Source organism: Ranitomeya variabilis, chromosome 8 (assembly GCF_051348905.1).
Source record: "Ranitomeya variabilis isolate aRanVar5 chromosome 8, aRanVar5.hap1, whole genome shotgun sequence".
NCBI lineage: Eukaryota > Metazoa > Chordata > Amphibia > Anura > Dendrobatidae > Ranitomeya > Ranitomeya variabilis.
The window spans coordinates 42,368,140-42,376,957 of NC_135239.1; positions in this window are offsets into that span (position 1 = coordinate 42,368,140).

The window sequence follows — 8,818 nt, forward strand, 5'->3', positions numbered from 1 at the left end:
CTTGTAGCAGATTCATACTTTTCCTGTCCTGGCTTTTTCTGTGCAATCAATTTTCCTCCTTGGTTGGTAATTTTTCCATCATGAATGCCAGCTGCACATACTGAAGACTCCTAGAAATGTAAAATTTGCAGATATGATATTATTTCATCATTTTATCATTAACTACCGCAACCTCCTACTCTGTGGCCTCCCCTCGAACACTCTCGCACCCCTTCAATCTATTCTAAACTCTGCTGCTCGACTAATCCACCTGTCCCCCTGCTATTCCCTGGCCTCTCCCCTCTGTCAATCCCTTCACTGGCTCCTCATTGCCCATAGACTCCAGTACAAAACCCTAACCATGACATACAAAGCCATCGACAACCTGTCTCCTCCATACATCTGTGACCTCGTCTCCCGGGACTTACCTGCACGCAACCTCCGATCCTCACAAAATCTCCTTCTCTACTCCCCTCTTATCTCCTCTTCTCACAATCGTATACAAGATTTCTCCCGGGCATCACCCCTACTCTGGAACCCTCTACCACAACATATCAAACTCTTGCCTACCATCGAAACCTTCGAAAAGAACCTGAAGACCCACCTCTTCCGACAAGTGTACAACCTGCAGTAACCACCAATAGACCAAACCGCTGCATTACCAGCTCTACCCTCGCCTACTGTATTCTCACCCATCCCTTGTAGATTGTGAGCCCTTGTGGGCAGGGTCCTCTCTTCTCCTGTACCAGTTGTGACTTGTATTGTTTAAGATTATTGTACTTGTTTTTATTATGTATACCCCTCCTCACATGTAAAGCGTCATGGAATAAATGGCGCTATAATAATAAATAATAATAATAGTAATTTCAGAAAATATTTTAAATAATTAAATGATATCTCACCTCTGCAAAAGATGTCTCTCCCCAAACATTTTCCTTCTGTTTAAGGCAACCAGGAGGACATACAATGCTAAAAGAATAAAGTTGTGACATAATATCTATTAGTACAAACAGCATATGTTACATATATAGTTTCACCTTAAAAATCTGCAACTTGATCAAATACACGCATACTAGTAAAACAGCAAAAAAATCTACTAAAACTATGGGACGAAACTAGAACTTACACATTAATTTCAGCGGGAAGTTGCATTCCTGTGAAAGCGCAGTTTCCTTCAACTACAGAAAAAGATAGAACACGTTCAAGGGAAGTGTAAAATGAAGAAACAGTGGATAGAAGCACAGCACAGGTATAAGGTTGTCATTTTATGTAAATGAACAATGCCCATAATGGGATAGTCTACATTTCGATGACAACTGTAGCCAATCTTGCCTCATGGAGGAGAAAAAAATCCTCCTTTATAAAATATCAATCAAAAGCTGAGAGGCTGGGCTAGCAGTGTGTCAAGAGGTGCGGAGGATTGTACTCACTCAGCTTTCAAACCGCTCAGCACTTATTAGTACATAAATTTAAAGATAGTTTGTATTGGTATTTAGGGTTTAGCTGAGTAAATGACAGACTGCTTGTGAATTAGAAGAGAAAATGTGGAAACCAGATGACAGGAAACTTTTATATATCCTTTTGAAAAGGCAATGAGAAAATCGGTAGGTTTCATAATGTTGAAGAAAAATGCATACAAAAAAATCTCCTTTAACAGATATACCTGGTGGTGTGGAAGCATCCAAATTCACACCTGTAAAGAGATAAGGAAAAAAAATGTCATGCGGCACATAACATATAGGTAATTACTTCAGCTGAATAAATAGCTGGTAAACTGAGTAGATTTTGGCTAACAGTAAGATAATGGCAGGTCTAAAGGTTGACTCCTTATAATCACTGTCTGTTACCCATTTTGTGGGTATTTAGGAAATAAACCACTGCCAGAAGTGCTTGGAGGTGTCTTACTCTATTCTTTACCTTGGCTAAATCAAGTGAGCATGTGTATAGGTGGTTTGAAAGAAATATCTGTCAGATGAACAAGGTTTATGGCCAGGTGTAATGTAAAACTATTTAGGAATTGAACAGAGACATCTGCAATTTCTATTTGAAGTGTGCCTTAAAGAGAATCTGTCAGCAGGATCAACCCTCCTAATCCGTCTATATGGGCATGCTGGTTACACAAAGCTGATTAAAATGATACCTTGCTATCTGCGAACTGATTACTTATTTCAGAAAAATCCACGTTTTTCTCATCTGTAAATGAGCTGTTCCAGGCTATGGGGAGGATGATGCCTGGAAGATTCCTGTGCCTCCAGAGACTATTTTAAATAGAAAGGGGAGTTACCAGTGTAATACATGTAACTAAAAGAAGAAATGAAACTTGTCTTCTTGTAAACGCATTTTTTGCAACTCACTGAGCTTTGTGTTAGAGGAATACTGCAGCCCTGTCTGCCGGTGAGATGGAAGTTGAAGCTGAGAGGAACCTGCAAATGTTTTACATATACTCACACACAGCTCAGCAGGGAGATCAGGAGAGCAGAGAGCGGCCATTACACATCACACTGGTAACTTCCCCTTCATGTAAAATAAGCTCTAGAGGCAGAATTATCTTACAGACGACATCCTCTCCACAGCCTGGTAGGGGTCGTTTTTATAAAACCATAAAAGATGATTTATCACAAGGCATCTGATACAAGGCATACAGAGATGACTTTTTTCAGCCGTTTATAACCTGTATGCCTTTATCCATAGTTTAGTTAGGTGAAATGTAGTGACCTATTCCCATTAAAAAGTTTTTCTCATATTCATAAATAAGTAAAATTGCAAACTGCTTGAATGATTATGGTGTAAAATGTAGGCTAGCCGCTATATTACAGCTACCAGCAGCTTACATAATATGTTTTATATGTTAAAAAAATAAAAAATTACCTTCTACTGAGTTTACATCCCATTCGAATCCTTCTGGAATTAGAATGCACACATTAATTTAGATCAATTGTATCACATAGATTTTATTTTCCAAAATGAGCGGGAATACCGATTTATTTTTACAGTTATCAGTAAAATATTCAGCTAAGAAGTTAGAATTCTAAACAAAATAATATAATAATTGTTTCACATTTTTAAAGTACAAAGAAATATAATGAATATTACCTTCTAGTGAATTTATGTCCCATTTAAATCCTGTTTACATTTAGGATACAAATATTCAGCAGTTAATTTTAAATAACATATCATTGTTATATTTTTAGCATTTGTGACACTTACATTTTTTACATTTAATGTTATCATAACTATTGATTAGTTTCTTTTTCCTGCAAACCATAAGCATGCTGCTGCTGTAAATCCAGTAATTTTTCGGTCTTTCAAATTACTTTTTATTTTAGCCATCAAGGCAAAAAGATGTGACTGATGTGACTGTAGTTACCTGTCTTTGGTAGCTGGAAAGAAGTATGGGCATAGCGAGACCTCTGGAATTCACTTATGGACATGAGAACAAATGACCCAGATGATGGTCCATGACTTTTTGTTGTTATTCCGTTTCTTGTAGCAGATTCATACTTTTCCTGTCCTGGCTTTTTCTGTGCAATCAATTTTCCTCCTTGGTTGGTAATTTTTCCATCATGAATGCCAGCTGCACATACTGAAGACTCCTAGAAATGTAAAAGTTGCAGATATGATATTATTTCATCATTTTATCATTAACTACCGCAACCTCCTACTCTGTGGCCTCCCCTCGAACACTCTCGCACCCCTTCAATCTATTCTAAACTCTGCTACCTGACCAATCCACCTGTCCCCCCGCTATTCCCTTGCCTCTCCCCTCTGTCAATCACTTCACTGGCTCCCCATTGTTCACAGATTCCAGTACAAAACCCTAACCATGACATACAAAGCCATCGACAACCTGTCTCCTCCATACATCTGTGACCTCGTCTCCCGGTACTTACCTGCACACAACCTCCGATCCTCACAAGATCTCCTTCTCTACTCCCCTCTTATCTCCTCTTCTCACAATCGTATACAAGATTTCTCCCGGGCATCACCCCTATTCTGGAACCCTCTACCACAACATATCAAACTCTTGCCTACCATCGAAACCTTCGAAATGAACCTGAAGACCTACCTCTTCCGACAAGCCTACAACCTGCAGTAACCACCAATAGACCAAACCACTGCACGACCAGCTCTACCCTCGCCTACTGTATTCTCACCCATCCCTTGTAGATTGTGAGCCCTTGTGGGCAGGGTCCTCTCCTCCTGTACCAGTTGTGACTTGTATTGTTTAAGATTATTGTACTTGTTTTTATTATGTATACCCCTCCTCACATGTAAAGCGTCATGGAATAAATGGCGCTATAATAATAAATAATAATAATAGTAATTTCAGAAAATATTTTAAATAATTAAATGATATCTCACCTCTGCAAAAGATGTCTCTCCCCAAACATTTTCCTTCTGTTTAAGGCAACCAGGAGGACATACAATGCTAAAAGAATAAAGTTGTGACATAATAATATCTATTAGTACAAACAGCATATGTTACATATATAGTTTCACCTTAAAAATCTGCAACTTGATCAAATACACGCATACTAGTAAAACAGCAAAAAAATCTACTAAAACTATGGGACGAAACTAGAACTTACACATTAATTTCAGCGGGAAGTTGCATTCCTGTGAAAGCGCAGTTTCTTTCAACTACAGAAAAAGATAGAACACGTTCAAGGGAAGTGTAAAATGAAGAAACAGTGGATAGAAGCACAGCACAGGTATAAGGTTGTCATTTTATGTAAATGAACAATGCCCATAATGGGATAGTCTACATTTCGATGACAACTGTAGCCAATCTTGCCTCATGGAGGAGAAAAAAATCCTCGTTTATAAAATATCAATGAAAAGCTCAGAGGCTGGGCTAGCAGTGTGTCAACAGGTGCGGAGGATTGTACTCACTCAGCTTTCAAACCACTCAGCACTTATTAGTACATAAATTTAAAGATAGTTTGTATTGGTATTTAGGGTTTAGCTGAGTAAATGACAGACTGCTTGTGAATTAGAAGAGAAAATGTGGAAACCAGATGACCGGAAACTTTTATATATCCTTTTGAAAAGGCAATGAGAAAATCGGTAGGTTTCATAATGTTGAAGAAAAATGCATACGAAAAAATCTCCTTTAACAGATATACCTGGTGGTGTGGAAGCATCCAAATTCACACCTGTAAAGAGATAAGGAAAAAGAATGTCATGCGGCACATAACATGTAGGTAATTACTTCAGCTGAATAAATAGCTGGTAAACTGGGAAGATTTTGGCTAACAGTAAGATAATGGCAGGTCTAAAGGTTGACTCCTTATAATCACTGTCTGTTACCCATTTTGTGGGTATTTAGGAAATAAACCACTGCCAGAAGTGCTTGGAGGTGTCTTACTCTATTCTTTACCTTGGCTAAATCAAGTGAGCATGTGTATAGGTGGTTTGAAAGAAATATCTGTCAGATGAACAAGGTTTATGGCCAGGTGTAATGTTAAACTATTTAGGAATTGAACAGAGACGTCTGCAATTTCTATTTGAAGTGTGCCTTAAAGAGAATCTGTCAGCAGGATCAACCCTCCTAATCCGTCTATATGGGCATGCTGGTTATACAAAGCTGATTAAAATGATACCTTGCTATCTGCGAACTGATTACTTATTTCAGAAAAATCCACGTTTTTCTCATCTATAAATGAGCTGTTCCAGGCTATGGGGAGGATGATGCCTGGAAGATTACTGTGCCTCCAGAGACTATTTTAAATAAAAAGGGGAGTTACCAGTGTAATACATGTAACTAAAAGAAGAAATGAAACTTGTCTTCTTGTAAACACATTTTTTGCAACTCACTGAGCTTTGTGTTAGAGGAATACTGCAGCCCTGTCTGCCTGTAAGATGGAAGTTGAAGCTGAGAGGAACCTGCAAATGTTTTACATATACTGACACACAGCTCTGCAGTGAGATCAGGAGAGCAGAGAGCGGCCATTACACATCACACTGGTAACTTCCCCTTCATGTAAAATAAGCTCTAGAGGCAGAATTATCTTACAGACGACATCCTCTCCACAGCCTGGGAGGGGTCATTTTCATAAAACTATAAAAGATGATTTATCAACAAGGCATCTGATACAAGGCATACAGAGATGACTTTTTTCAGCCGTTTATAACCAGTATGCCTTTATCCATAGTTTAGTTAGGTGAAATGTAGTGACCTATTCCCATTAAAAAGTTTTTCTCATATTCATAAATAAGTAAAATTGCAAACTGCTTGAATGATTATGGTGTAAAATGTAGGCTAGCCGCTATATTACAGCTACCAGCAGCTTACATAATATGTTTTATATGTAAAAAAAAAAAAAATTACCTTCTACTGAGTTTACATCCCATTCGAATCCTTCTGGAATTAGAATGCACACATTAATTTAGATCAATTGTATCACATAGATTTTATTTTCCAAAATGAATGGGAATACCGATTTATTTTTACAGTTATCAGTAAAATATTCAGCTAAGAAGTTAGAATTCTAAACAAAATAATATAATAATTGTTTCACATTTTTAAAGTACAAAGAAATATAATGAATATTACCTTCTAGTGAATTTATGTCCCATTTAAATCCTGTTTACATTTAGGATACAAATATTCAGCAGTTAATTTTAAATAACATATCATTGTTATATTTTTAGCATTTGTGACACTTACATTTTTTACATTTAATGTTATCATAACTATTGATTAGTGTCCTTTTCCTGGAAACCATTAGCATGCTGCTGCTGTAAATCCAGTAATTTTTCGGTCTTTCGAATTACTTTTTATTTTAGCCATCAAGGCAAAAAGATGTGACTGATGTGACTGTAGTTACCTGTCTTTGGTAGCTGGAAAGAAGTATGGGCATAGCGAGACCTCTGGAATTCACTTATGGACATGAGAACAAATGACCCAGATGATGGTCCATGACTTTTTGTTGTTATTCCATTTCTTGTAGCAGATTCATACTTTTCCTGTCCTGGCTTTTTCTGTGCAATCAATTTTCCTCCTTGGTTGGTAATTTTTCCATCATGAATGCCAGCTGCACATACTGAAGACTCCTAGAAATGTAAAATTTGCAGATATGATATTATTTCATGATTTTATCATTAACTACCGCAACCTCCTACTCTGTGGCCTCCTCTCGAACACTCTCGCACCCCTTCAATCTATTCTAAACTCTGCTGCCTGACTAATCCACCTGTCCCCCCGCTATTCCCCAGCCTCTCCCCTCTGTCAATCCCTTCACTGGCTCCCCATTGCCCACAGATTCCAGTACAAAACCCTAACCATGACATACAAAGCCATCGACAACCTGTCTCCTCCATACATCTGTGACCTCGTCTCCCGGGACTTACCTGCACACAACCTCCGATCCTCACAAGATCTCCTTCTCTACTCCCCTCTTATCTCCTCTTCTCACAATCGTATACAAGATTTCTCCCGGGCATCACCCCTACTCTGGAACCCTCTACCACAACATATCAAACTCTTGCCTACCATCGAAACCTTCGAAAAGAACCTGAAGACCCACCTCTTCCGACAAGCCTACAACCTGCAGTAAGCACCAATAGACCAAACCACTGCACGACCAGCTCTATCCTCACCTACTGTATTCTCACCCATCCCTTGTAGATTGTGAGCCCTCGTGGGCAGGGTCCTCTCTTCTCCTGTACCAGTTGTGACTTGTTTTGTTTAAGATTATTGTACTTGTTTTTATTATGTATACCCCTCCTCACATGTAAAGCGTCATGGAATAAATGGCGCTATAATAATAAATAATAATAATAGTAATTTCAGAAAATATTTTAAATAATTAAATGATATCTCACCTTTGCAAAAGATGTCTCTCCCCAAACATTTTCCTTCTCTTTAAGGCAACCAGGAGGACATACAATGCTAAAAGAATAAAGTTGTGACATAACATCTATTAGTACAAACAGCATATGTTACATATATAGTTTCACCTTAAAAATCTGTAGCTTGATCAAATACACGCATACTAGTAAAACAGCAAGAAAATCTACTAAAGCTATGGGACGAAACTAGAACTTACACATTAATTTCAGCGGGAAGTTGCATTCCTGTGAAAGCGCAGTTTCCTTCAACTACAGAAAAAGATAGAACATGTTCAAGGGAAGTGTAAAATGAAGAAACAGTGGATAGAAGCACAGCACAGGTATAAGGTTGTCATTTTATGTAAATGAACAATGCCCATAATGGGATAGTCTACATTTCGATGACAACTGTAGCCAATCTTGCCTCATGGAGGAGAAAAAAATCCTCCTTTATAAAATATCAGTCAAAAGCTGAGAGGCTGGGCTAGCAGTGTGTCAACAGGTGCGGAGGATTGTACTCACTCAGCTTTCAAACCACTCAGCACTTATTAGTACATAAATTTAAAGATAGTTTGTATTGGTATTTAGGGTTTAGCTGAGTAAATGACAGACTGCTTGTGAATTAGAAGAGAAAATGTGGAAACCAGATGACCGGAAACTTTTATATATCCTTTTTAAAAGGCAATGAGAAAATCGGTAGGTTTCATAATGTTGAAGAAAAATGCATACGAAAAAATCTCCTTTAACAGATATACCTGGTGGTGTGGAAGCATCCAAATTCACACCTGTAAAGAGATAAGGAAAAAGAATGTCATGCGGCACATAACATGTAGGTAATTACTTCAGCTGAATAAATAGCTGGTAAACTGGGAAGATTTTGGCTAACAGTAAGATAATGGCAGGTCTAAAGGTTGACTCCTTATAATCACTGTCTGTTACCCATTTTGTGGGTATTTAGGAAATAAACCACTGCCAGAAGTGCTTGGAGGTGTCTTACTCTATTCTT